Source organism: Borostomias antarcticus, assembly GCF_949987555.1.
Source record: "Borostomias antarcticus genome assembly, contig: scaffold_69, whole genome shotgun sequence".
Lineage (NCBI taxonomy): Eukaryota > Metazoa > Chordata > Actinopteri > Stomiiformes > Stomiidae > Borostomias > Borostomias antarcticus.
In genome coordinates, this window is record NW_028176120.1 from 433194 (window position 1) to 460952 (window position 27759).

The following is a 27759-nucleotide window of genomic DNA, read 5'->3' on the forward strand; positions in this document are numbered from 1 at the left end:
TTTGGGAATCTTTTTTGATTCCCAAATGGGACAGTATGGTTCTGGTACTTGCAAAGGTGCAATCAACTCAGGACCCCTCTAGCTGGTCTTGGGGCATGCTAAGACCCCCACACACCAAGGCACAAGACTGTACTTTGATAGGAAATGTCAAAAATGGGATGCCCATTTGGGAATCTTTTTTGATTCCCAAATGGACAGTGTGACCTATGTGACCTTTCTTAACATTTTCATGGCTTCATGACCCTTTCACTAAAGCTAGAAACTTGCAACCACTTCTAGGTTAAAGTGGACATTACAAACAACGTGTGGTGAGATTTTTGTGCACATTGGTCAATGGCAAGACCTTCAAAATGAGTTCCAAAGTTTGAATTTTAGTCAAGGATTCCCAAATGTCAGTGGTGTCCATTTGGGAATCTTTCATGGATAAATTACCCTTAATATTACACTAGGAACCCCATATTTCACACGCATAACAGGGACAGTGTCTACTATCATAATGTGAAAGAATAAACTGCCCAAGTCCTTCAGAAAAAAAAATTGCCTTGTTGGAGAAACCAAGGTCTGTATGGTGTCAGGATCATAGCCCCTGACACCATCTGTACAGCTTGATCAGATTGAAGCAACTTTTTTTCTGAACATGCAATCATGCTGATTTTTTAATATGTTGTTACCACACTCAAATGGAGCAGGACGGTCTTTGATCGGACCCGCTAGGAGCTAGCATGCCTGCATGGGAACACTGACAATTTTGATGTGGGATGCCCATTTGGGAATCTTTCTTGATTCCCAAATGGGACAGTATGGTTCTGGTACTTGCAAAGGTGAGATCAACTCAGGACCCCTCTAGCTGGTCTTAAGGCATGCTAAGACCCCCACACACCAAGGCACAAGACTGTACTTTGATAGGAAATGTCAAAAATGGGATGCCCATTTGGGAATCTTTTTTGATTCCCAAATGGGAGAGTATGGTTCTGGTACTTGCAAAGGTGCAATCAACTCAGGACCTCTCTAGCTGGTCTTGGGGCATGCTAATACCCCCACACACCAAGGCACAAGACTGTACTTTGATAGGAAATGTCAAAAATTGGGATGCCCATTTGGGAATCTTATTTGATTCCCAAATGGGACAGTATGGTTCTGGTACTTGCAAAGGTGCAATCAACTCAGGACCCCTCTAGCTGGTCTTGGGGCATGCTAAGACCCCCACACACCAAGGCACAATACTCTACTTTGATAGGAAATGTCAAAAATGTGCAATTTGTGAAAGATTCCCAAATGTCAAAAGAGTCCCCAATGGGGATTCCCCAATGTCAAAAGAGTCCCATATGGACGCCCCCCCTGCGAGTCCCAAGTGTCAGAAAGAGACCCCAATGTCACCATTCAAATCCAATAGGGATTCCCAAATGTCAAAAGAGTCCCCAATGGGGATTCCCATATGTCACAAAGATTCCCAAATGTCACCATTGAAATCCAATAGGGATTCCCAAATGTACAGTATGTTTTTTTCATACTTGCAAAGGTGCAATCAACTCAGGACCCCTCTAGCTGGTCTTGGGGCATGCTAAGACCCCCACACACCAAGGCACAAGACTGTACTTTGATAGGAAATGTCAAAAATTGGGATGCCCATTTGGGAATCTTTTTTGATTCCCAAATGGGACAGTATGGTTCTGGTACTTGCAAAGGTGCAATCAACTCAGGACCCGTCTAGCTGGTCTTGGGGCATGCTAAGACCCCCACATACCAAGGCACAATACTCTACTTTGATAGGAAATGTCAAAAATGTGCAATTTGTGAAAGATTCCCAAATGTCAAAAGAGTCCCCAATGGGGATTCCCCAATGTCAAAAGAGTCCCATATGGACGCCCCCCCTGCGAGTCCCAAGTGTCAGAAAGAGACCCCAATGTCACCATTCAAATCCAATAGGGATTCCCAAATGTACAGTATGTTTTATTCATAATTGCAAAGGTCCAATCAACACAGGACCTCTCTAGCTGGTCTTGGGGCATGCTAATACCCCCACACACCAAGGCACAAGACTGTACTTTGATAGGAAATGTCAAAAATTGGGATGCCCATTTGGGAATCTTTTTTGATTCCCAAATGGGACAGTATGGTTCTGGTACTTGCAAAGGTGCAATCAACTCAGGACCCCTCTAGCTGGTCTTGGGGCATGCTAAGACCCCCACACACCAAGGCACAATACTCTACTTTGATAGGAAATGTCAAAAATGTGCAATTTGTGAAAGATTCCCAAATGTCAAAAGAGTCCCCAATGGGGATTCCCCAATGTCAAAAGAGTCCCATATGGACGCCCCCCCTGCGAGTCCCAAGTGTCAGAAAGAGACCCCAATGTCACCATTCAAATCCAATAGGGATTCCCAAATGTCAAAAGAGTCCCCAATGGGGATTCCCATATGTCACAAAGATTCCCAAATGTCACCATTGAAATCCAATAGGGATTCCCAAATGTACAGTATGTTTTTTTCATACTTGCAAAGGTGCAATCAACTCAGGACCCCTCTAGCTGGTCTTGGGGCATGCTAAGAACCCCACACACCAAGGCACAATACTCTACTTTGATAGGAAATGTCAAAAATGTGCAATTTGTGAAAGATTCCCAAATGTCAAAAGAGTCCCCAATGGGGATTCCCCAATGTCAAAAGAGTCCCATATGGACGCCCCCCCTGCGAGTCCCAAGTGTCAGAAAGAGACCCCAATGTCACCATTCAAATCCAATAGGGATTCCCAAATGTCAAAAGAGTCCCCAATGGGGATTCCCATATGTCACAAACATTCCCAAATGTCACCATTGAAATCCAATAGGGATTCCCAAATGTACAGTATGTTTTTTTCATACTTGCAAAGGTGCAATCAACTCAGGACCCCTCTAGCTGGTCTTGGGGCATGCTAAGACCCCCACACACCAAGGCACAAGACTGTACTTTGATAGGAAATGTCAAAAATGGGATGCCCATTTGGGAATCTTTTTTGATTCCCAAATGGACAGTGTGACCTATGTGACCTTTCTTAACATTTTCATGGCTTCATGACCCTTTCACTAAAGCTAGAAACTTGCAACCACTTCTAGGTTAAAGTGGACATTACAAACAACGTGTGGTGAGATTTTTGTGCACATTGGTCAATGGCAAGACCTTCAAAATGAGTTCCAAAGTTTGAATTTTAGTCAAGGATTCCCAAATGTCAGTGGTGTCCATTTGGGAATCTTTCATGGATAAATTAGCCTTAATATTACACTAGGAACCCCATATTTCACACGCATAACAGGTACAGTGTCTACTATCATAATGTGAAAGAATAAACTGCCCAAGTCCTTCAGAAAAAAAATGTGCCTTGTTGGAGAAACCAAGGTCTGTATGGTGTCAGGATCATAGCCCCTGACACCATCTGTACAGCTTGATCAGATTGAAGCAACTTTTTTTCTGAACATGCAATCATGCTGATTTTTTAATATGTTGTTACCACACTCAAATGGAGCAGGACGGTCTTGGATCGGACCCGCTAGGAGCTAGCATGCCTGCATGGGAACACTGACAATTTTGATGTGGGATGCCCATTTGGGAATCTTTCTTGATTCCCAAATGGGACAGTATGGTTCTGGTACTTGCAAAGGTGCAATCAACTCAGGACCCGTCTAGCTGGTCTTGGGGCATGCTAATACCCCCACACACCAAGGCACAAGACTGTACTTTGATAGGAAATGTAAAAAATTGGGATGCCCATTTGGGAATCTTTTTTGATTCCCAAATGGGACAGTATGGTTCTGGTACTTGCAAAGGTGCAATCAACTCAGGACCCTTCTAGCTGGTCTTGGGGCATTCTAAGACCCCCACACACCAAGGCACAATACTCTACTTTGATAGGAAATGTCAAAAATGGGATGCCCATTTGGGAATCTTTTTTGATTCCCAAATGGACAGTGTGACCTATGTGACCTTTCTTAACATTTTCATGGCTTCATGACCCTTTCACTAAAGCTAGAAACTTGCAACCACTTCGAGGTTAAAGTGGACATTACAAACAACGTGTGGTGAGATTTTTGTGCACATTGGTCAATGGCAAGACCTTCAAAATGAGTTCCAAAGTTTGAATTTTAGTCAAGGATTCCCAAATGTCAGTGGTGTCCATTTGGGAATCTTTCATGGATAAATTACCCTTAATATTACACTAGGAACCCCATATTTCACACGCATAACAGGGACAGTGTCTACTATCATAATGTGAAAGAATAAACTGCCCAAGTCCTTCAGAAAAAAAAATTGCCTTGTTGGAGAAACCAAGGTCTGTATGGTGTCAGGATCATAGCCCCTGACACCATCTGTACAGCTTGATCAGATTGAAGCAACTTTTTTTCTGAACATGCAATCATGCTGATTTTTTAATATGTTGTTACCACACTCAAATGGAGCAGGACGGTCTTTGATCGGACCCGCTAGGAGCTAGCATGCCTGCATGGGAACACTGACAATTTTGATGTGGGATGCCCATTTGGGAATCTTTCTTGATTCCCAAATGGGACAGTATGGTTCTGGTACTTGCAAAGGTGCAATCAACTCAGGACCCCTCTAGCTGGTCTTAAGGCATGCTAAGACCCCCACACACCAAGGCACAAGACTGTACTTTGATAGGAAATGTCAAAAATGGGATGCCCATTTGGGAATCTTTTTTGATTCCCAAATGGGAGAGTATGGTTCTGGTACTTGCAAAGGTGCAATCAACTCAGGACCTCTCTAGCTGGTCTTGGGGCATGCTAATACCCCCACACACCAAGGCACAAGACTGTACTTTGATAGGAAATGTCAAAAATTGGGATGCCCATTTGGGAATCTTTTTTGATTCCCAAATGGGACAGTATGGTTCTGGTACTTGCAAAGGTGCAATCAACTCAGGACCCCTCTAGCTGGTCTTGGGGCATGCTAAGACCCCCACACACCAAAGCAGAATACTCTACTTTGATAGGAAATGTCAAAAATGTGCAATTTGTGAAAGATTCCCAAATGTCAAAAGAGTCCCCAATGGGGATTCCCCAATGTCAAAAGAGTCCCATATGGACGCCCCCCCTGCGAGTCCCAAGTGTCAGAAAGAGACCCCAATGTCACCATTCAAATCCAATAGGGATTCCCAAATGTCAAAAGAGTCCCCAATGGGGATTCCCATATGTCACAAAGATTCCCAAATGTCACCATTGAAATCCAATAGGGATTCCCAAATGTACAGTATGTTTTTTTCATACTTGCAAAGGTGCAATCAACTCAGGACCCCTCTAGCTGGTCTTGGGGCATGCTAAGACCCCCACACACCAAGGCACAAGACTGTACTTTGATAGGAAATGTCAAAAATTGGGATGCCCATTTGGGAATCTTTTTTGATTCCCAAATGGGACAGTATGGTTCTGGTACTTGCAAAGGTGCAATCAACTCAGGACCCGTCTAGCTGGTCTTGGGGCATGCTAAGACCCCCACATACCAAGGCACAATACTCTACTTTGATAGGAAATGTCAAAAATGTGCAATTTGTGAAAGATTCCCAAATGTCAAAAGAGTCCCCAATGGGGATTCCCCAATGTCAAAAGAGTCCCATATGGACGCCCCCCCTGCGAGTCCCAAGTGTCAGAAAGAGACCCCAATGTCACCATTCAAATCCAATAGGGATTCCCAAATGTACAGTATGTTTTATTCATAATTGCAAAGGTCCAATCAACACAGGACCTCTCTAGCTGGTCTTGGGGCATGCTCATACCCCCACACACCAAGGCACAAGACTGTACTTTGATAGGAAATGTCAAAAATTGGGATGCCCATTTGGGAATCTTTTTTGATTCCCAAATGGGACAGTATGGTTCTGGTACTTGCAAAGGTGCAATCAACTCAGGACCCCTCTAGCTGGTCTTGGGGCATGCTAAGACCCCCACACACCAAGGCACAATACTCTACTTTGATAGGAAATGTCAAAAATGTGCAATTTGTGAAAGATTCCCAAATGTCAAAAGAGTCCCCAATGGGGATTCCCCAATGTCAAAAGAGTCCCATATGGACGCCCCCCCTGCGAGTCCCAAGTGTCAGAAAGAGACCCCAATGTCACCATTCAAATCCAATAGGGATTCCCAAATGTCAAAAGAGTCCCCAATGGGGATTCCCATATGTCACAAAGATTCCCAAATGTCACCATTGAAATCCAATAGGGATTCCCAAATGTACAGTATGTTTTTTTCATACTTGAAAAGGTGCAATCAACTCAGGACCCCTCTAGCTGGTCTTGGGGCATGCTAAGAACCCCACACACCAAGGCACAATACTCTACTTTGATAGGAAATGTCAAAAATGTGCAATTTGTGAAAGATTCCCAAATGTCAAAAGAGTCCCCAATGGGGATTCCCCAATGTCAAAAGAGTCCCATATGGACGCCCCCCCTGCGAGTCCCAAGTGTCAGAAAGAGACCCCAATGTCACCATTCAAATCCAATAGGGATTCCCAAATGTCAAAAGAGTCCCCAATGGGGATTCCCATATGTCACAAACATTCCCAAATGTCACCATTGAAATCCAATAGGGATTCCCAAATGTACAGTATGTTTTTTTCATACTTGAAAAGGTGCAATCAACTCAGGACCCCTCTAGCTGGTCTTGGGGCATGCTAAGAACCCCACACACCAAGGCACAATACTCTACTTTGATAGGAAATGTCAAAAATGTGCAATTTGTGAAAGATTCCCAAATGTCAAAAGAGTCCCCAATGGGGATTCCCCAATGTCAAAAGAGTCCCATATGGACGCCCCCCCTGCGAGTCCCAAGTGTCAGAAAGAGACCCCAATGTCACCATTCAAATCCAATAGGGATTCCCAAATGTCAAAAGAGTCCCCAATGGGGATTCCCATATGTCACAAACATTCCCAAATGTCACCATTGAAATCCAATAGGGATTCCCAAATGTACAGTATGTTTTTTTCATACTTGCAAAGGTGCAATCAACTCAGGACCCCTCTAGCTGGTCTTGGGGCATGCTAAGACCCCCACACACCAAGGCACAAGACTGTACTTTGATAGGAAATGTCAAAAATGGGATGCCCATTTGGGAATCTTTTTTGATTCCCAAATGGACAGTGTGACCTATGTGACCTTTCTTAACATTTTCATGGCTTCATGACCCTTTCACTAAAGCTAGAAACTTGCAACCACTTCTAGGTTAAAGTGGACATTACAAACAACGTGTGGTGAGATTTTTGTGCACATTGGTCAATGGCAAGACCTTCAAAATGAGTTCCAAAGTTTGAATTTTAGTCAAGGATTCCCAAATGTCAGTGGTGTCCATTTGGGAATCTTTCATGGATAAATTACCCTTAATATTACACTAGGAACCCCATATTTCACACGCATAACAGGGACAGTGTCTACTATCATAATGTGAAAGAATAAACTGCCCAAGTCCTTCAGAAAAAAAAATTGCCTTGTTGGAGAAACCAAGGTCTGTATGGTGTCAGGATCATAGCCCCTGACACCATCTGTACAGCTTGATCAGATTGAAGCAACTTTTTTTCTGAACATGCAATCATGCTGATTTTTTAATATGTTGTTACCACACTCAAATGGAGCAGGACGGTCTTTGATCGGACCCGCTAGGAGCTAGCATGCCTGCATGGGAACACTGACAATTTTGATGTGGGATGCCCATTTGGGAATCTTTCTTGATTCCCAAATGGGACAGTATGGTTCTGGTACTTGCAAAGGTGAGATCAACTCAGGACCCCTCTAGCTGGTCTTAAGGCATGCTAAGACCCCCACACACCAAGGCACAAGACTGTACTTTGATAGGAAATGTCAAAAATGGGATGCCCATTTGGGAATCTTTTTTGATTCCCAAATGGGAGAGTATGGTTCTGGTACTTGCAAAGGTGCAATCAACTCAGGACCTCTCTAGCTGGTCTTGGGGCATGCTAATACCCCCACACACCAAGGCACAAGACTGTACTTTGATAGGAAATGTCAAAAATTGGGATGCCCATTTGGGAATCTTATTTGATTCCCAAATGGGACAGTATGGTTCTGGTACTTGCAAAGGTGCAATCAACTCAGGACCCCTCTAGCTGGTCTTGGGGCATGCTAAGACCCCCACACACCAAGGCACAATACTCTACTTTGATAGGAAATGTCAAAAATGTGCAATTTGTGAAAGATTCCCAAATGTCAAAAGAGTCCCCAATGGGGATTCCCCAATGTCAAAAGAGTCCCATATGGACGCCCCCCCTGCGAGTCCCAAGTGTCAGAAAGAGACCCCAATGTCACCATTCAAATCCAATAGGGATTCCCAAATGTCAAAAGAGTCCCCAATGGGGATTCCCATATGTCACAAAGATTCCCAAATGTCACCATTGAAATCCAATAGGGATTCCCAAATGTACAGTATGTTTTTTTCATACTTGCAAAGGTGCAATCAACTCAGGACCCCTCTAGCTGGTCTTGGGGCATGCTAAGACCCCCACACACCAAGGCACAAGACTGTACTTTGATAGGAAATGTCAAAAATTGGGATGCCCATTTGGGAATCTTTTTTGATTCCCAAATGGGACAGTATGGTTCTGGTACTTGCAAAGGTGCAATCAACTCAGGACCCGTCTAGCTGGTCTTGGGGCATGCTAAGACCCCCACATACCAAGGCACAATACTCTACTTTGATAGGAAATGTCAAAAATGTGCAATTTGTGAAAGATTCCCAAATGTCAAAAGAGTCCCCAATGGGGATTCCCCAATGTCAAAAGAGTCCCATATGGACGCCCCCCCTGCGAGTCCCAAGTGTCAGAAAGAGACCCCAATGTCACCATTCAAATCCAATAGGGATTCCCAAATGTACAGTATGTTTTATTCATAATTGCAAAGGTCCAATCAACACAGGACCTCTCTAGCTGGTCTTGGGGCATGCTAATACCCCCACACACCAAGGCACAAGACTGTACTTTGATAGGAAATGTCAAAAATTGGGATGCCCATTTGGGAATCTTTTTTGATTCCCAAATGGGACAGTATGGTTCTGGTACTTGCAAAGGTGCAATCAACTCAGGACCCCTCTAGCTGGTCTTGGGGCATGCTAAGACCCCCACACACCAAGGCACAATACTCTACTTTGATAGGAAATGTCAAAAATGTGCAATTTGTGAAAGATTCCCAAATGTCAAAAGAGTCCCCAATGGGGATTCCCCAATGTCAAAAGAGTCCCATATGGACGCCCCCCCTGCGAGTCCCAAGTGTCAGAAAGAGACCCCAATGTCACCATTCAAATCCAATAGGGATTCCCAAATGTCAAAAGAGTCCCCAATGGGGATTCCCATATGTCACAAAGATTCCCAAATGTCACCATTGAAATCCAATAGGGATTCCCAAATGTACAGTATGTTTTTTTCATACTTGCAAAGGTGCAATCAACTCAGGACCCCTCTAGCTGGTCTTGGGGCATGCTAAGAACCCCACACACCAAGGCACAATACTCTACTTTGATAGGAAATGTCAAAAATGTGCAATTTGTGAAAGATTCCCAAATGTCAAAAGAGTCCCCAATGGGGATTCCCCAATGTCAAAAGAGTCCCATATGGACGCCCCCCCTGCGAGTCCCAAGTGTCAGAAAGAGACCCCAATGTCACCATTCAAATCCAATAGGGATTCCCAAATGTCAAAAGAGTCCCCAATGGGGATTCCCATATGTCACAAACATTCCCAAATGTCACCATTGAAATCCAATAGGGATTCCCAAATGTACAGTATGTTTTTTTCATACTTGCAAAGGTGCAATCAACTCAGGACCCCTCTAGCTGGTCTTGGGGCATGCTAAGACCCCCACACACCAAGGCACAAGACTGTACTTTGATAGGAAATGTCAAAAATGGGATGCCCATTTGGGAATCTTTTTTGATTCCCAAATGGACAGTGTGACCTATGTGACCTTTCTTAACATTTTCATGGCTTCATGACCCTTTCACTAAAGCTAGAAACTTGCAACCACTTCTAGGTTAAAGTGGACATTACAAACAACGTGTGGTGAGATTTTTGTGCACATTGGTCAATGGCAAGACCTTCAAAATGAGTTCCAAAGTTTGAATTTTAGTCAAGGATTCCCAAATGTCAGTGGTGTCCATTTGGGAATCTTTCATGGATAAATTAGCCTTAATATTACACTAGGAACCCCATATTTCACACGCATAACAGGTACAGTGTCTACTATCATAATGTGAAAGAATAAACTGCCCAAGTCCTTCAGAAAAAAAATGTGCCTTGTTGGAGAAACCAAGGTCTGTATGGTGTCAGGATCATAGCCCCTGACACCATCTGTACAGCTTGATCAGATTGAAGCAACTTTTTTTCTGAACATGCAATCATGCTGATTTTTTAATATGTTGTTACCACACTCAAATGGAGCAGGACGGTCTTGGATCGGACCCGCTAGGAGCTAGCATGCCTGCATGGGAACACTGACAATTTTGATGTGGGATGCCCATTTGGGAATCTTTCTTGATTCCCAAATGGGACAGTATGGTTCTGGTACTTGCAAAGGTGCAATCAACTCAGGACCCGTCTAGCTGGTCTTGGGGCATGCTAATACCCCCACACACCAAGGCACAAGACTGTACTTTGATAGGAAATGTAAAAAATTGGGATGCCCATTTGGGAATCTTTTTTGATTCCCAAATGGGACAGTATGGTTCTGGTACTTGCAAAGGTGCAATCAACTCAGGACCCTTCTAGCTGGTCTTGGGGCATTCTAAGACCCCCACACACCAAGGCACAATACTCTACTTTGATAGGAAATGTCAAAAATGGGATGCCCATTTGGGAATCTTTTTTGATTCCCAAATGGACAGTGTGACCTATGTGACCTTTCTTAACATTTTCATGGCTTCATGACCCTTTCACTAAAGCTAGAAACTTGCAACCACTTCGAGGTTAAAGTGGACATTACAAACAACGTGTGGTGAGATTTTTGTGCACATTGGTCAATGGCAAGACCTTCAAAATGAGTTCCAAAGTTTGAATTTTAGTCAAGGATTCCCAAATGTCAGTGGTGTCCATTTGGGAATCTTTCATGGATAAATTACCCTTAATATTACACTAGGAACCCCATATTTCACACGCATAACAGGGACAGTGTCTACTATCATAATGTGAAAGAATAAACTGCCCAAGTCCTTCAGAAAAAAAAATTGCCTTGTTGGAGAAACCAAGGTCTGTATGGTGTCAGGATCATAGCCCCTGACACCATCTGTACAGCTTGATCAGATTGAAGCAACTTTTTTTCTGAACATGCAATCATGCTGATTTTTTAATATGTTGTTACCACACTCAAATGGAGCAGGACGGTCTTTGATCGGACCCGCTAGGAGCTAGCATGCCTGCATGGGAACACTGACAATTTTGATGTGGGATGCCCATTTGGGAATCTTTCTTGATTCCCAAATGGGACAGTATGGTTCTGGTACTTGCAAAGGTGCAATCAACTCAGGACCCCTCTAGCTGGTCTTAAGGCATGCTAAGACCCCCACACACCAAGGCACAAGACTGTACTTTGATAGGAAATGTCAAAAATGGGATGCCCATTTGGGAATCTTTTTTGATTCCCAAATGGGAGAGTATGGTTCTGGTACTTGCAAAGGTGCAATCAACTCAGGACCTCTCTAGCTGGTCTTGGGGCATGCTAATACCCCCACACACCAAGGCACAAGACTGTACTTTGATAGGAAATGTCAAAAATTGGGATGCCCATTTGGGAATCTTTTTTGATTCCCAAATGGGACAGTATGGTTCTGGTACTTGCAAAGGTGCAATCAACTCAGGACCCCTCTAGCTGGTCTTGGGGCATGCTAAGACCCCCACACACCAAAGCAGAATACTCTACTTTGATAGGAAATGTCAAAAATGTGCAATTTGTGAAAGATTCCCAAATGTCAAAAGAGTCCCCAATGGGGATTCCCCAATGTCAAAAGAGTCCCATATGGACGCCCCCCCTGCGAGTCCCAAGTGTCAGAAAGAGACCCCAATGTCACCATTCAAATCCAATAGGGATTCCCAAATGTCAAAAGAGTCCCCAATGGGGATTCCCATATGTCACAAAGATTCCCAAATGTCACCATTGAAATCCAATAGGGATTCCCAAATGTACAGTATGTTTTTTTCATACTTGCAAAGGTGCAATCAACTCAGGACCCCTCTAGCTGGTCTTGGGGCATGCTAAGACCCCCACACACCAAGGCACAAGACTGTACTTTGATAGGAAATGTCAAAAATTGGGATGCCCATTTGGGAATCTTTTTTGATTCCCAAATGGGACAGTATGGTTCTGGTACTTGCAAAGGTGCAATCAACTCAGGACCCGTCTAGCTGGTCTTGGGGCATGCTAAGACCCCCACATACCAAGGCACAATACTCTACTTTGATAGGAAATGTCAAAAATGTGCAATTTGTGAAAGATTCCCAAATGTCAAAAGAGTCCCCAATGGGGATTCCCCAATGTCAAAAGAGTCCCATATGGACGCCCCCCCTGCGAGTCCCAAGTGTCAGAAAGAGACCCCAATGTCACCATTCAAATCCAATAGGGATTCCCAAATGTACAGTATGTTTTATTCATAATTGCAAAGGTCCAATCAACACAGGACCTCTCTAGCTGGTCTTGGGGCATGCTCATACCCCCACACACCAAGGCACAAGACTGTACTTTGATAGGAAATGTCAAAAATTGGGATGCCCATTTGGGAATCTTTTTTGATTCCCAAATGGGACAGTATGGTTCTGGTACTTGCAAAGGTGCAATCAACTCAGGACCCCTCTAGCTGGTCTTGGGGCATGCTAAGACCCCCACACACCAAGGCACAATACTCTACTTTGATAGGAAATGTCAAAAATGTGCAATTTGTGAAAGATTCCCAAATGTCAAAAGAGTCCCCAATGGGGATTCCCCAATGTCAAAAGAGTCCCATATGGACGCCCCCCCTGCGAGTCCCAAGTGTCAGAAAGAGACCCCAATGTCACCATTCAAATCCAATAGGGATTCCCAAATGTCAAAAGAGTCCCCAATGGGGATTCCCATATGTCACAAAGATTCCCAAATGTCACCATTGAAATCCAATAGGGATTCCCAAATGTACAGTATGTTTTTTTCATACTTGAAAAGGTGCAATCAACTCAGGACCCCTCTAGCTGGTCTTGGGGCATGCTAAGAACCCCACACACCAAGGCACAATACTCTACTTTGATAGGAAATGTCAAAAATGTGCAATTTGTGAAAGATTCCCAAATGTCAAAAGAGTCCCCAATGGGGATTCCCCAATGTCAAAAGAGTCCCATATGGACGCCCCCCCTGCGAGTCCCAAGTGTCAGAAAGAGACCCCAATGTCACCATTCAAATCCAATAGGGATTCCCAAATGTCAAAAGAGTCCCCAATGGGGATTCCCATATGTCACAAACATTCCCAAATGTCACCATTGAAATCCAATAGGGATTCCCAAATGTACAGTATGTTTTTTTCATACTTGAAAAGGTGCAATCAACTCAGGACCCCTCTAGCTGGTCTTGGGGCATGCTAAGAACCCCACACACCAAGGCACAATACTCTACTTTGATAGGAAATGTCAAAAATGTGCAATTTGTGAAAGATTCCCAAATGTCAAAAGAGTCCCCAATGGGGATTCCCCAATGTCAAAAGAGTCCCATATGGACGCCCCCCCTGCGAGTCCCAAGTGTCAGAAAGAGACCCCAATGTCACCATTCAAATCCAATAGGGATTCCCAAATGTCAAAAGAGTCCCCAATGGGGATTCCCATATGTCACAAACATTCCCAAATGTCACCATTGAAATCCAATAGGGATTCCCAAATGTACAGTATGTTTTTTTCATACTTGCAAAGGTGCAATCAACTCAGGACCCCTCTAGCTGGTCTTGGGGCATGCTAAGACCCCCACACACCAAGGCACAAGACTGTACTTTGATAGGAAATGTCAAAAATGGGATGCCCATTTGGGAATCTTTTTTGATTCCCAAATGGACAGTGTGACCTATGTGACCTTTCTTAACATTTTCATGGCTTCATGACCCTTTCACTAAAGCTAGAAACTTGCAACCACTTCTAGGTTAAAGTGGACATTACAAACAACGTGTGGTGAGATTTTTGTGCACATTGGTCAATGGCAAGACCTTCAAAATGAGTTCCAAAGTTTGAATTTTAGTCAAGGATTCCCAAATGTCAGTGGTGTCCATTTGGGAATCTTTCATGGATAAATTACCCTTAATATTACACTAGGAACCCCATATTTCACACGCATAACAGGGACAGTGTCTACTATCATAATGTGAAAGAATAAACTGCCCAAGTCCTTCAGAAAAAAAAATTGCCTTGTTGGAGAAACCAAGGTCTGTATGGTGTCAGGATCATAGCCCCTGACACCATCTGTACAGCTTGATCAGATTGAAGCAACTTTTTTTCTGAACATGCAATCATGCTGATTTTTTAATATGTTGTTACCACACTCAAATGGAGCAGGACGGTCTTTGATCGGACCCGCTAGGAGCTAGCATGCCTGCATGGGAACACTGACAATTTTGATGTGGGATGCCCATTTGGGAATCTTTCTTGATTCCCAAATGGGACAGTATGGTTCTGGTACTTGCAAAGGTGAGATCAACTCAGGACCCCTCTAGCTGGTCTTAAGGCATGCTAAGACCCCCACACACCAAGGCACAAGACTGTACTTTGATAGGAAATGTCAAAAATGGGATGCCCATTTGGGAATCTTTTTTGATTCCCAAATGGGAGAGTATGGTTCTGGTACTTGCAAAGGTGCAATCAACTCAGGACCTCTCTAGCTGGTCTTGGGGCATGCTAATACCCCCACACACCAAGGCACAAGACTGTACTTTGATAGGAAATGTCAAAAATTGGGATGCCCATTTGGGAATCTTATTTGATTCCCAAATGGGACAGTATGGTTCTGGTACTTGCAAAGGTGCAATCAACTCAGGACCCCTCTAGCTGGTCTTGGGGCATGCTAAGACCCCCACACACCAAGGCACAATACTCTACTTTGATAGGAAATGTCAAAAATGTGCAATTTGTGAAAGATTCCCAAATGTCAAAAGAGTCCCCAATGGGGATTCCCCAATGTCAAAAGAGTCCCATATGGACGCCCCCCCTGCGAGTCCCAAGTGTCAGAAAGAGACCCCAATGTCACCATTCAAATCCAATAGGGATTCCCAAATGTCAAAAGAGTCCCCAATGGGGATTCCCATATGTCACAAAGATTCCCAAATGTCACCATTGAAATCCAATAGGGATTCCCAAATGTACAGTATGTTTTTTTCATACTTGCAAAGGTGCAATCAACTCAGGACCCCTCTAGCTGGTCTTGGGGCATGCTAAGACCCCCACACACCAAGGCACAAGACTGTACTTTGATAGGAAATGTCAAAAATTGGGATGCCCATTTGGGAATCTTTTTTGATTCCCAAATGGGACAGTATGGTTCTGGTACTTGCAAAGGTGCAATCAACTCAGGACCCGTCTAGCTGGTCTTGGGGCATGCTAAGACCCCCACATACCAAGGCACAATACTCTACTTTGATAGGAAATGTCAAAAATGTGCAATTTGTGAAAGATTCCCAAATGTCAAAAGAGTCCCCAATGGGGATTCCCCAATGTCAAAAGAGTCCCATATGGACGCCCCCCCTGCGAGTCCCAAGTGTCAGAAAGAGACCCCAATGTCACCATTCAAATCCAATAGGGATTCCCAAATGTACAGTATGTTTTATTCATAATTGCAAAGGTCCAATCAACACAGGACCTCTCTAGCTGGTCTTGGGGCATGCTAATACCCCCACACACCAAGGCACAAGACTGTACTTTGATAGGAAATGTCAAAAATTGGGATGCCCATTTGGGAATCTTTTTTGATTCCCAAATGGGACAGTATGGTTCTGGTACTTGCAAAGGTGCAATCAACTCAGGACCCCTCTAGCTGGTCTTGGGGCATGCTAAGACCCCCACACACCAAGGCACAATACTCTACTTTGATAGGAAATGTCAAAAATGTGCAATTTGTGAAAGATTCCCAAATGTCAAAAGAGTCCCCAATGGGGATTCCCCAATGTCAAAAGAGTCCCATATGGACGCCCCCCCTGCGAGTCCCAAGTGTCAGAAAGAGACCCCAATGTCACCATTCAAATCCAATAGGGATTCCCAAATGTCAAAAGAGTCCCCAATGGGGATTCCCATATGTCACAAAGATTCCCAAATGTCACCATTGAAATCCAATAGGGATTCCCAAATGTACAGTATGTTTTTTTCATACTTGCAAAGGTGCAATCAACTCAGGACCCCTCTAGCTGGTCTTGGGGCATGCTAAGAACCCCACACACCAAGGCACAATACTCTACTTTGATAGGAAATGTCAAAAATGTGCAATTTGTGAAAGATTCCCAAATGTCAAAAGAGTCCCCAATGGGGATTCCCCAATGTCAAAAGAGTCCCATATGGACGCCCCCCCTGCGAGTCCCAAGTGTCAGAAAGAGACCCCAATGTCACCATTCAAATCCAATAGGGATTCCCAAATGTCAAAAGAGTCCCCAATGGGGATTCCCATATGTCACAAACATTCCCAAATGTCACCATTGAAATCCAATAGGGATTCCCAAATGTACAGTATGTTTTTTTCATACTTGCAAAGGTGCAATCAACTCAGGACCCCTCTAGCTGGTCTTGGGGCATGCTAAGACCCCCACACACCAAGGCACAAGACTGTACTTTGATAGGAAATGTCAAAAATGGGATGCCCATTTGGGAATCTTTTTTGATTCCCAAATGGACAGTGTGACCTATGTGACCTTTCTTAACATTTTCATGGCTTCATGACCCTTTCACTAAAGCTAGAAACTTGCAACCACTTCTAGGTTAAAGTGGACATTACAAACAACGTGTGGTGAGATTTTTGTGCACATTGGTCAATGGCAAGACCTTCAAAATGAGTTCCAAAGTTTGAATTTTAGTCAAGGATTCCCAAATGTCAGTGGTGTCCATTTGGGAATCTTTCATGGATAAATTAGCCTTAATATTACACTAGGAACCCCATATTTCACACGCATAACAGGTACAGTGTCTACTATCATAATGTGAAAGAATAAACTGCCCAAGTCCTTCAGAAAAAAAATGTGCCTTGTTGGAGAAACCAAGGTCTGTATGGTGTCAGGATCATAGCCCCTGACACCATCTGTACAGCTTGATCAGATTGAAGCAACTTTTTTTCTGAACATGCAATCATGCTGATTTTTTAATATGTTGTTACCACACTCAAATGGAGCAGGACGGTCTTGGATCGGACCCGCTAGGAGCTAGCATGCCTGCATGGGAACACTGACAATTTTGATGTGGGATGCCCATTTGGGAATCTTTCTTGATTCCCAAATGGGACAGTATGGTTCTGGTACTTGCAAAGGTGCAATCAACTCAGGACCCGTCTAGCTGGTCTTGGGGCATGCTAATACCCCCACACACCAAGGCACAAGACTGTACTTTGATAGGAAATGTAAAAAATTGGGATGCCCATTTGGGAATCTTTTTTGATTCCCAAATGGGACAGTATGGTTCTGGTACTTGCAAAGGTGCAATCAACTCAGGACCCTTCTAGCTGGTCTTGGGGCATTCTAAGACCCCCACACACCAAGGCACAATACTCTACTTTGATAGGAAATGTCAAAAATGGGATGCCCATTTGGGAATCTTTTTTGATTCCCAAATGGACAGTGTGACCTATGTGACCTTTCTTAACATTTTCATGGCTTCATGACCCTTTCACTAAAGCTAGAAACTTGCAACCACTTCGAGGTTAAAGTGGACATTACAAACAACGTGTGGTGAGATTTTTGTGCACATTGGTCAATGGCAAGACCTTCAAAATGAGTTCCAAAGTTTGAATTTTAGTCAAGGATTCCCAAATGTCAGTGGTGTCCATTTGGGAATCTTTCATGGATAAATTACCCTTAATATTACACTAGGAACCCCATATTTCACACGCATAACAGGGACAGTGTCTACTATCATAATGTGAAAGAATAAACTGCCCAAGTCCTTCAGAAAAAAAAATTGCCTTGTTGGAGAAACCAAGGTCTGTATGGTGTCAGGATCATAGCCCCTGACACCATCTGTACAGCTTGATCAGATTGAAGCAACTTTTTTTCTGAACATGCAATCATGCTGATTTTTTAATATGTTGTTACCACACTCAAATGGAGCAGGACGGTCTTTGATCGGACCCGCTAGGAGCTAGCATGCCTGCATGGGAACACTGACAATTTTGATGTGGGATGCCCATTTGGGAATCTTTCTTGATTCCCAAATGGGACAGTATGGTTCTGGTACTTGCAAAGGTGCAATCAACTCAGGACCCCTCTAGCTGGTCTTAAGGCATGCTAAGACCCCCACACACCAAGGCACAAGACTGTACTTTGATAGGAAATGTCAAAAATGGGATGCCCATTTGGGAATCTTTTTTGATTCCCAAATGGGAGAGTATGGTTCTGGTACTTGCAAAGGTGCAATCAACTCAGGACCTCTCTAGCTGGTCTTGGGGCATGCTAATACCCCCACACACCAAGGCACAAGACTGTACTTTGATAGGAAATGTCAAAAATTGGGATGCCCATTTGGGAATCTTTTTTGATTCCCAAATGGGACAGTATGGTTCTGGTACTTGCAAAGGTGCAATCAACTCAGGACCCCTCTAGCTGGTCTTGGGGCATGCTAAGACCCCCACACACCAAAGCAGAATACTCTACTTTGATAGGAAATGTCAAAAATGTGCAATTTGTGAAAGATTCCCAAATGTCAAAAGAGTCCCCAATGGGGATTCCCCAATGTCAAAAGAGTCCCATATGGACGCCCCCCCTGCGAGTCCCAAGTGTCAGAAAGAGACCCCAATGTCACCATTCAAATCCAATAGGGATTCCCAAATGTCAAAAGAGTCCCCAATGGGGATTCCCATATGTCACAAAGATTCCCAAATGTCACCATTGAAATCCAATAGGGATTCCCAAATGTACAGTATGTTTTTTTCATACTTGCAAAGGTGCAATCAACTCAGGACCCCTCTAGCTGGTCTTGGGGCATGCTAAGACCCCCACACACCAAGGCACAAGACTGTACTTTGATAGGAAATGTCAAAAATTGGGATGCCCATTTGGGAATCTTTTTTGATTCCCAAATGGGACAGTATGGTTCTGGTACTTGCAAAGGTGCAATCAACTCAGGACCCGTCTAGCTGGTCTTGGGGCATGCTAAGACCCCCACATACCAAGGCACAATACTCTACTTTGATAGGAAATGTCAAAAATGTGCAATTTGTGAAAGATTCCCAAATGTCAAAAGAGTCCCCAATGGGGATTCCCCAATGTCAAAAGAGTCCCATATGGACGCCCCCCCTGCGAGTCCCAAGTGTCAGAAAGAGACCCCAATGTCACCATTCAAATCCAATAGGGATTCCCAAATGTACAGTATGTTTTATTCATAATTGCAAAGGTCCAATCAACACAGGACCTCTCTAGCTGGTCTTGGGGCATGCTCATACCCCCACACACCAAGGCACAAGACTGTACTTTGATAGGAAATGTCAAAAATTGGGATGCCCATTTGGGAATCTTTTTTGATTCCCAAATGGGACAGTATGGTTCTGGTACTTGCAAAGGTGCAATCAACTCAGGACCCCTCTAGCTGGTCTTGGGGCATGCTAAGACCCCCACACACCAAGGCACAATACTCTACTTTGATAGGAAATGTCAAAAATGTGCAATTTGTGAAAGATTCCCAAATGTCAAAAGAGTCCCCAATGGGGATTCCCCAATGTCAAAAGAGTCCCATATGGACGCCCCCCCTGCGAGTCCCAAGTGTCAGAAAGAGACCCCAATGTCACCATTCAAATCCAATAGGGATTCCCAAATGTCAAAAGAGTCCCCAATGGGGATTCCCATATGTCACAAAGATTCCCAAATGTCACCATTGAAATCCAATAGGGATTCCCAAATGTACAGTATGTTTTTTTCATACTTGAAAAGGTGCAATCAACTCAGGACCCCTCTAGCTGGTCTTGGGGCATGCTAAGAACCCCACACACCAAGGCACAATACTCTACTTTGATAGGAAATGTCAAAAATGTGCAATTTGTGAAAGATTCCCAAATGTCAAAAGAGTCCCCAATGGGGATTCCCCAATGTCAAAAGAGTCCCATATGGACGCCCCCCCTGCGAGTCCCAAGTGTCAGAAAGAGACCCCAATGTCACCATTCAAATCCAATAGGGATTCCCAAATGTCAAAAGAGTCCCCAATGGGGATTCCCATATGTCACAAACATTCCCAAATGTCACCATTGAAATCCAATAGGGATTCCCAAATGTACAGTATGTTTTTTTCATACTTGAAAAGGTGCAATCAACTCAGGACCCCTCTAGCTGGTCTTGGGGCATGCTAAGAACCCCACACACCAAGGCACAATACTCTACTTTGATAGGAAATGTCAAAAATGTGCAATTTGTGAAAGATTCCCAAATGTCAAAAGAGTCCCCAATGGGGATTCCCCAATGTCAAAAGAGTCCCATATGGACGCCCCCCCTGCGAGTCCCAAGTGTCAGAAAGAGACCCCAATGTCACCATTCAAATCCAATAGGGATTCCCAAATGTCAAAAGAGTCCCCAATGGGGATTCCCATATGTCACAAACATTCCCAAATGTCACCATTGAAATCCAATAGGGATTCCCAAATGTACAGTATGTTTTTTTCATACTTGCAAAGGTGCAATCAACTCAGGACCCCTCTAGCTGGTCTTGGGGCATGCTAAGACCCCCACACACCAAGGCACAAGACTGTACTTTGATAGGAAATGTCAAAAATGGGATGCCCATTTGGGAATCTTTTTTGATTCCCAAATGGACAGTGTGACCTATGTGACCTTTCTTAACATTTTCATGGCTTCATGACCCTTTCACTAAAGCTAGAAACTTGCAACCACTTCTAGGTTAAAGTGGACATTACAAACAACGTGTGGTGAGATTTTTGTGCACATTGGTCAATGGCAAGACCTTCAAAATGAGTTCCAAAGTTTGAATTTTAGTCAAGGATTCCCAAATGTCAGTGGTGTCCATTTGGGAATCTTTCATGGATAAATTACCCTTAATATTACACTAGGAACCCCATATTTCACACGCATAACAGGGACAGTGTCTACTATCATAATGTGAAAGAATAAACTGCCCAAGTCCTTCAGAAAAAAAAATTGCCTTGTTGGAGAAACCAAGGTCTGTATGGTGTCAGGATCATAGCCCCTGACACCATCTGTACAGCTTGATCAGATTGAAGCAACTTTTTTTCTGAACATGCAATCATGCTGATTTTTTAATATGTTGTTACCACACTCAAATGGAGCAGGACGGTCTTTGATCGGACCCGCTAGGAGCTAGCATGCCTGCATGGGAACACTGACAATTTTGATGTGGGATGCCCATTTGGGAATCTTTCTTGATTCCCAAATGGGACAGTATGGTTCTGGTACTTGCAAAGGTGAGATCAACTCAGGACCCCTCTAGCTGGTCTTAAGGCATGCTAAGACCCCCACACACCAAGGCACAAGACTGTACTTTGATAGGAAATGTCAAAAATGGGATGCCCATTTGGGAATCTTTTTTGATTCCCAAATGGGAGAGTATGGTTCTGGTACTTGCAAAGGTGCAATCAACTCAGGACCTCTCTAGCTGGTCTTGGGGCATGCTAATACCCCCACACACCAAGGCACAAGACTGTACTTTGATAGGAAATGTCAAAAATTGGGATGCCCATTTGGGAATCTTATTTGATTCCCAAATGGGACAGTATGGTTCTGGTACTTGCAAAGGTGCAATCAACTCAGGACCCCTCTAGCTGGTCTTGGGGCATGCTAAGACCCCCACACACCAAGGCACAATACTCTACTTTGATAGGAAATGTCAAAAATGTGCAATTTGTGAAAGATTCCCAAATGTCAAAAGAGTCCCCAATGGGGATTCCCCAATGTCAAAAGAGTCCCATATGGACGCCCCCCCTGCGAGTCCCAAGTGTCAGAAAGAGACCCCAATGTCACCATTCAAATCCAATAGGGATTCCCAAATGTCAAAAGAGTCCCCAATGGGGATTCCCATATGTCACAAAGATTCCCAAATGTCACCATTGAAATCCAATAGGGATTCCCAAATGTACAGTATGTTTTTTTCATACTTGCAAAGGTGCAATCAACTCAGGACCCCTCTAGCTGGTCTTGGGGCATGCTAAGACCCCCACACACCAAGGCACAAGACTGTACTTTGATAGGAAATGTCAAAAATTGGGATGCCCATTTGGGAATCTTTTTTGATTCCCAAATGGGACAGTATGGTTCTGGTACTTGCAAAGGTGCAATCAACTCAGGACCCGTCTAGCTGGTCTTGGGGCATGCTAAGACCCCCACATACCAAGGCACAATACTCTACTTTGATAGGAAATGTCAAAAATGTGCAATTTGTGAAAGATTCCCAAATGTCAAAAGAGTCCCCAATGGGGATTCCCCAATGTCAAAAGAGTCCCATATGGACGCCCCCCCTGCGAGTCCCAAGTGTCAGAAAGAGACCCCAATGTCACCATTCAAATCCAATAGGGATTCCCAAATGTACAGTATGTTTTATTCATAATTGCAAAGGTCCAATCAACACAGGACCTCTCTAGCTGGTCTTGGGGCATGCTAATACCCCCACACACCAAGGCACAAGACTGTACTTTGATAGGAAATGTCAAAAATTGGGATGCCCATTTGGGAATCTTTTTTGATTCCCAAATGGGACAGTATGGTTCTGGTACTTGCAAAGGTGCAATCAACTCAGGACCCCTCTAGCTGGTCTTGGGGCATGCTAAGACCCCCACACACCAAGGCACAATACTCTACTTTGATAGGAAATGTCAAAAATGTGCAATTTGTGAAAGATTCCCAAATGTCAAAAGAGTCCCCAATGGGGATTCCCCAATGTCAAAAGAGTCCCATATGGACGCCCCCCCTGCGAGTCCCAAGTGTCAGAAAGAGACCCCAATGTCACCATTCAAATCCAATAGGGATTCCCAAATGTCAAAAGAGTCCCCAATGGGGATTCCCATATGTCACAAAGATTCCCAAATGTCACCATTGAAATCCAATAGGGATTCCCAAATGTACAGTATGTTTTTTTCATACTTGCAAAGGTGCAATCAACTCAGGACCCCTCTAGCTGGTCTTGGGGCATGCTAAGAACCCCACACACCAAGGCACAATACTCTACTTTGATAGGAAATGTCAAAAATGTGCAATTTGTGAAAGATTCCCAAATGTCAAAAGAGTCCCCAATGGGGATTCCCCAATGTCAAAAGAGTCCCATATGGACGCCCCCCCTGCGAGTCCCAAGTGTCAGAAAGAGACCCCAATGTCACCATTCAAATCCAATAGGGATTCCCAAATGTCAAAAGAGTCCCCAATGGGGATTCCCATATGTCACAAACATTCCCAAATGTCACCATTGAAATCCAATAGGGATTCCCAAATGTACAGTATGTTTTTTTCATACTTGCAAAGGTGCAATCAACTCAGGACCCCTCTAGCTGGTCTTGGGGCATGCTAAGACCCCCACACACCAAGGCACAAGACTGTACTTTGATAGGAAATGTCAAAAATGGGATGCCCATTTGGGAATCTTTTTTGATTCCCAAATGGACAGTGTGACCTATGTGACCTTTCTTAACATTTTCATGGCTTCATGACCCTTTCACTAAAGCTAGAAACTTGCAACCACTTCTAGGTTAAAGTGGACATTACAAACAACGTGTGGTGAGATTTTTGTGCACATTGGTCAATGGCAAGACCTTCAAAATGAGTTCCAAAGTTTGAATTTTAGTCAAGGATTCCCAAATGTCAGTGGTGTCCATTTGGTAATCTTTCATGGATAAATTACCCTTAATATTACACTAGGAACCCCATATTTCACACGCATAACAGGTACAGTGTCTACTATCATAATGTGAAAGAATAAACTGCCCAAGTCCTTCAGAAAAAAAATTTGCCTTGTTGGAGAAACCAAGGTCTGTATGGTGTCAGGATCATAGCCCCTGACACCATCTGTACAGCTTGATCAGATTGAAGCAACTTTTTTTCTGAACATGCAATCATGCTGATTTTTTAATATGTTGTTACCACACTCAAATGGAGCAGGACGGTCTTGGATCGGACCCGCTAGGAGCTAGCATGCCTGCATGGGAACACTGACAATTTTGATGTGGGATGCCCATTTGGGAATCTTTCTTGATTCCCAAATGGGACAGTATGGTTCTGGTACTTGCAAAGGTGCAATCAACTCAGGACCCGTCTAGCTTGTCTTGGGGCATGCTAATACCCCCACACACCAAGGCACAAGACTGTACTTTGATAGGAAATGTAAAAAATTGGGATGCCCATTTGGGAATCTTTTTTGATTCCCAAATGGGACAGTATGGTTCTGGTACTTGCAAAGGTGCAATCAACTCAGGACCCTTCTAGCTGGTCTTGGGGCATTCTAAGACCCCCACACACCAAGGCACAATACTCTACTTTGATAGGAAATGTCAAAAATGGGATGCCCATTTGGGAATCTTTTTTGATTCCCAAATGGACAGTGTGACCTATGTGACCTTTCTTAACATTTTCATGGCTTCATGACCCTTTCACTAAAGCTAGAAACTTGCAACCACTTCTAGGTTAAAGTGGACATTACAAACAACGTGTGGTGAGATTTTTGTGCACATTGGTCAATGGCAAGACCTTCAAAATGAGTTCCAAAGTTTGAATTTTAGTCAAGGATTCCCAAATGTCAGTGGTGTCCATTTGGGAATCTTTCATGGATAAATTACCCTTAATATTACACTAGGAACCCCATATTTCACACGCATAACAGGGACAGTGTCTACTATCATAATGTGAAAGAATAAACTGCCCAAGTCCTTCAGAAAAAAAAATTGCCTTGTTGGAGAAACCAAGGTCTGTATGGTGTCAGGATCATAGCCCCTGACACCATCTGTACAGCTTGATCAGATTGAAGCAACTTTTTTTCTGAACATGCAATCATGCTGATTTTTTAATATGTTGTTACCACACTCAAATGGAGCAGGACGGTCTTTGATCGGACCCGCTAGGAGCTAGCATGCCTGCATGGGAACACTGACAATTTTGATGTGGGATGCCCATTTGGGAATCTTTCTTGATTCCCAAATGGGACAGTATGGTTCTGGTACTTGCAAAGGTGCAATCAACTCAGGACCCCTCTAGCTGGTCTTAAGGCATGCTAAGACCCCCACACACCAAGGCACAAGACTGTACTTTGATAGGAAATGTCAAAAATGGGATGCCCATTTGGGAATCTTTTTTGATTCCCAAATGGGAGAGTATGGTTCTGGTACTTGCAAAGGTGCAATCAACTCAGGACCTCTCTAGCTGGTCTTGGGGCATGCTAATACCCCCACACACCAAGGCACAAGACTGTACTTTGATAGGAAATGTCAAAAATTGGGATGCCCATTTGGGAATCTTTTTTGATTCCCAAATGGGACAGTATGGTTCTGGTACTTGCAAAGGTGCAATCAACTCAGGACCCCTCTAGCTGGTCTTGGGGCATGCTAAGACCCCCACACACCAAGGCACAATACTCTACTTTGATAGGAAATGTCAAAAATGTGCAATTTGTGAAAGATTCCCAAATGTCAAAAGAGTCCCCAATGGGGATTCCCCAATGTCAAAAGAGTCCCATATGGACGCCCCCCCTGCGAGTCCCAAGTGTCAGAAAGAGACCCCAATGTCACCATTCAAATCCAATAGGGATTCCCAAATGTCAAAAGAGTCCCCAATGGGGATTCCCATATGTCACAAAGATTCCCAAATGTCACCATTGAAATCCAATAGGGATTCCCAAATGTACAGTATGTTTTTTTCATACTTGCAAAGGTGCAATCAACTCAGGACCCCTCTAGCTGGTCTTGGGGCATGCTAAGACCCCCACACACCAAGGCACAAGACTGTACTTTGATAGGAAATGTCAAAAATTGGGATGCCCATTTGGGAATCTTTTTTGATTCCCAAATGGGACAGTATGGTTCTGGTACTTGCAAAGCTGCAATCAACTCAGGACCCCTCTAGCTGGTCTTGGGGCATGCTAAGACCCCCACACACCAAGGCACAAGACTGTACTTTGATAGGAAATGTCAAAAATTGGGATGCCCATTTGGGAATCTTTTTTGATTCCCAAATGGGACAGTATGGTTCTGGTACTTGCAAAGCTGCAATCAACTCAGGACCCCTCTAGCTGGTCTTTGGGCATGCTAAGACCCCCACACACCAAGGCACAAGACTGTACTTTGATAGGAAATGTCAAAAATTGGGATGCCCATTTGGGAATCTTTTTTGATTCCCAAATGGGACAGTATGGTTCTGGTACTTGCAAAGGTGCAATCAACTCAGGACCCCTCTAGCTGGTCTTGGGGCATGCTAAGACCCCCACACACCAAGGCACAATACTCTACTTTGATAGGAAATGTCAAAAATGTGCAATTTGTGAAAGATTCCCAAATGTCAAAAGAGTCCCCAATGGGGATTCCCCAATGTCAAAAGAGTCCCATATGGACGCCCCCCCTGCGAGTCCCAAGTGTCAGAAAGAGACCCCAATGTCACCATTCAAATCCAATAGGGATTCCCAAATGTCAAAAGAGTCCCCAATGGGGATTCCCATATGTCACAAAGATTCCCAAATGTCACCATTGAAATCCAATAGGGATTCCCAAATGTACAGTATGTTTTTTTCATACTTGCAAAGGTGCAATCAACTCAGGACCCCTCTAGCTGGTCTTGGGGCATGCTAAGACCCCCACACACCAAGGCACAATACTCTACTTTGATAGGAAATGTCAAAAATGTGCAATTTGTGAAAGATTCCCAAATGTCAAAAGAGTCCCCAATGGGGATTCCCCAATGTCAAAAGAGTCCCATATGGACGCCCCCCCTGCGAGTCCCAAGTGTCAGAAAGAGACCCCAATGTCACCATTCAAATCCAATAGGGATTCCCAAATGTCAAAAGAGTCCCCAATGGGGATTCCCATATGTCACAAAGATTCCCAAATGTCACCATTGAAATCCAATAGGGATTCCCAAATGTACAGTATGTTTTTTTCATACTTGCAAAGGTGCAATCAACTCAGGACCCCTCTAGCTGGTCTTGGGGCATGCTAAGACCCCCACACACCAAGGCACAAACTGTACTTTGATAGGAAATGTCAAAAATTGGGATGCCCATTTGGGAATCTTTTTTGATTCCCAAATGGGACAGTATGGTTCTGGTACTTGCAAAGCTGCAATCAACTCAGGACCCCTCTAGCTGGTCTTGGGGCATGCTAAGACCCCCACACACCAAGGCACAAGACTGTACTTTGATAGGAAATGTCAAAAATTGGGATGCCCATTTGGGAATCTTTTTTGATTCCCAAATGGGACAGTATGGTTCTGGTACTTGCAAAGCTGCAATCAACTCAGGACCCCTCTAGCTGGTCTTGGGGCATGCTAAGACCCCCACACACCAAGGCACAAGACTGTACTTTGATAGGAAATGTCAAAAATTGGGATGCCCATTTGGGAATCTTTTTTGATTCCCAAATGGGACAGTATGGTTCTGGTACTTGCAAAGGT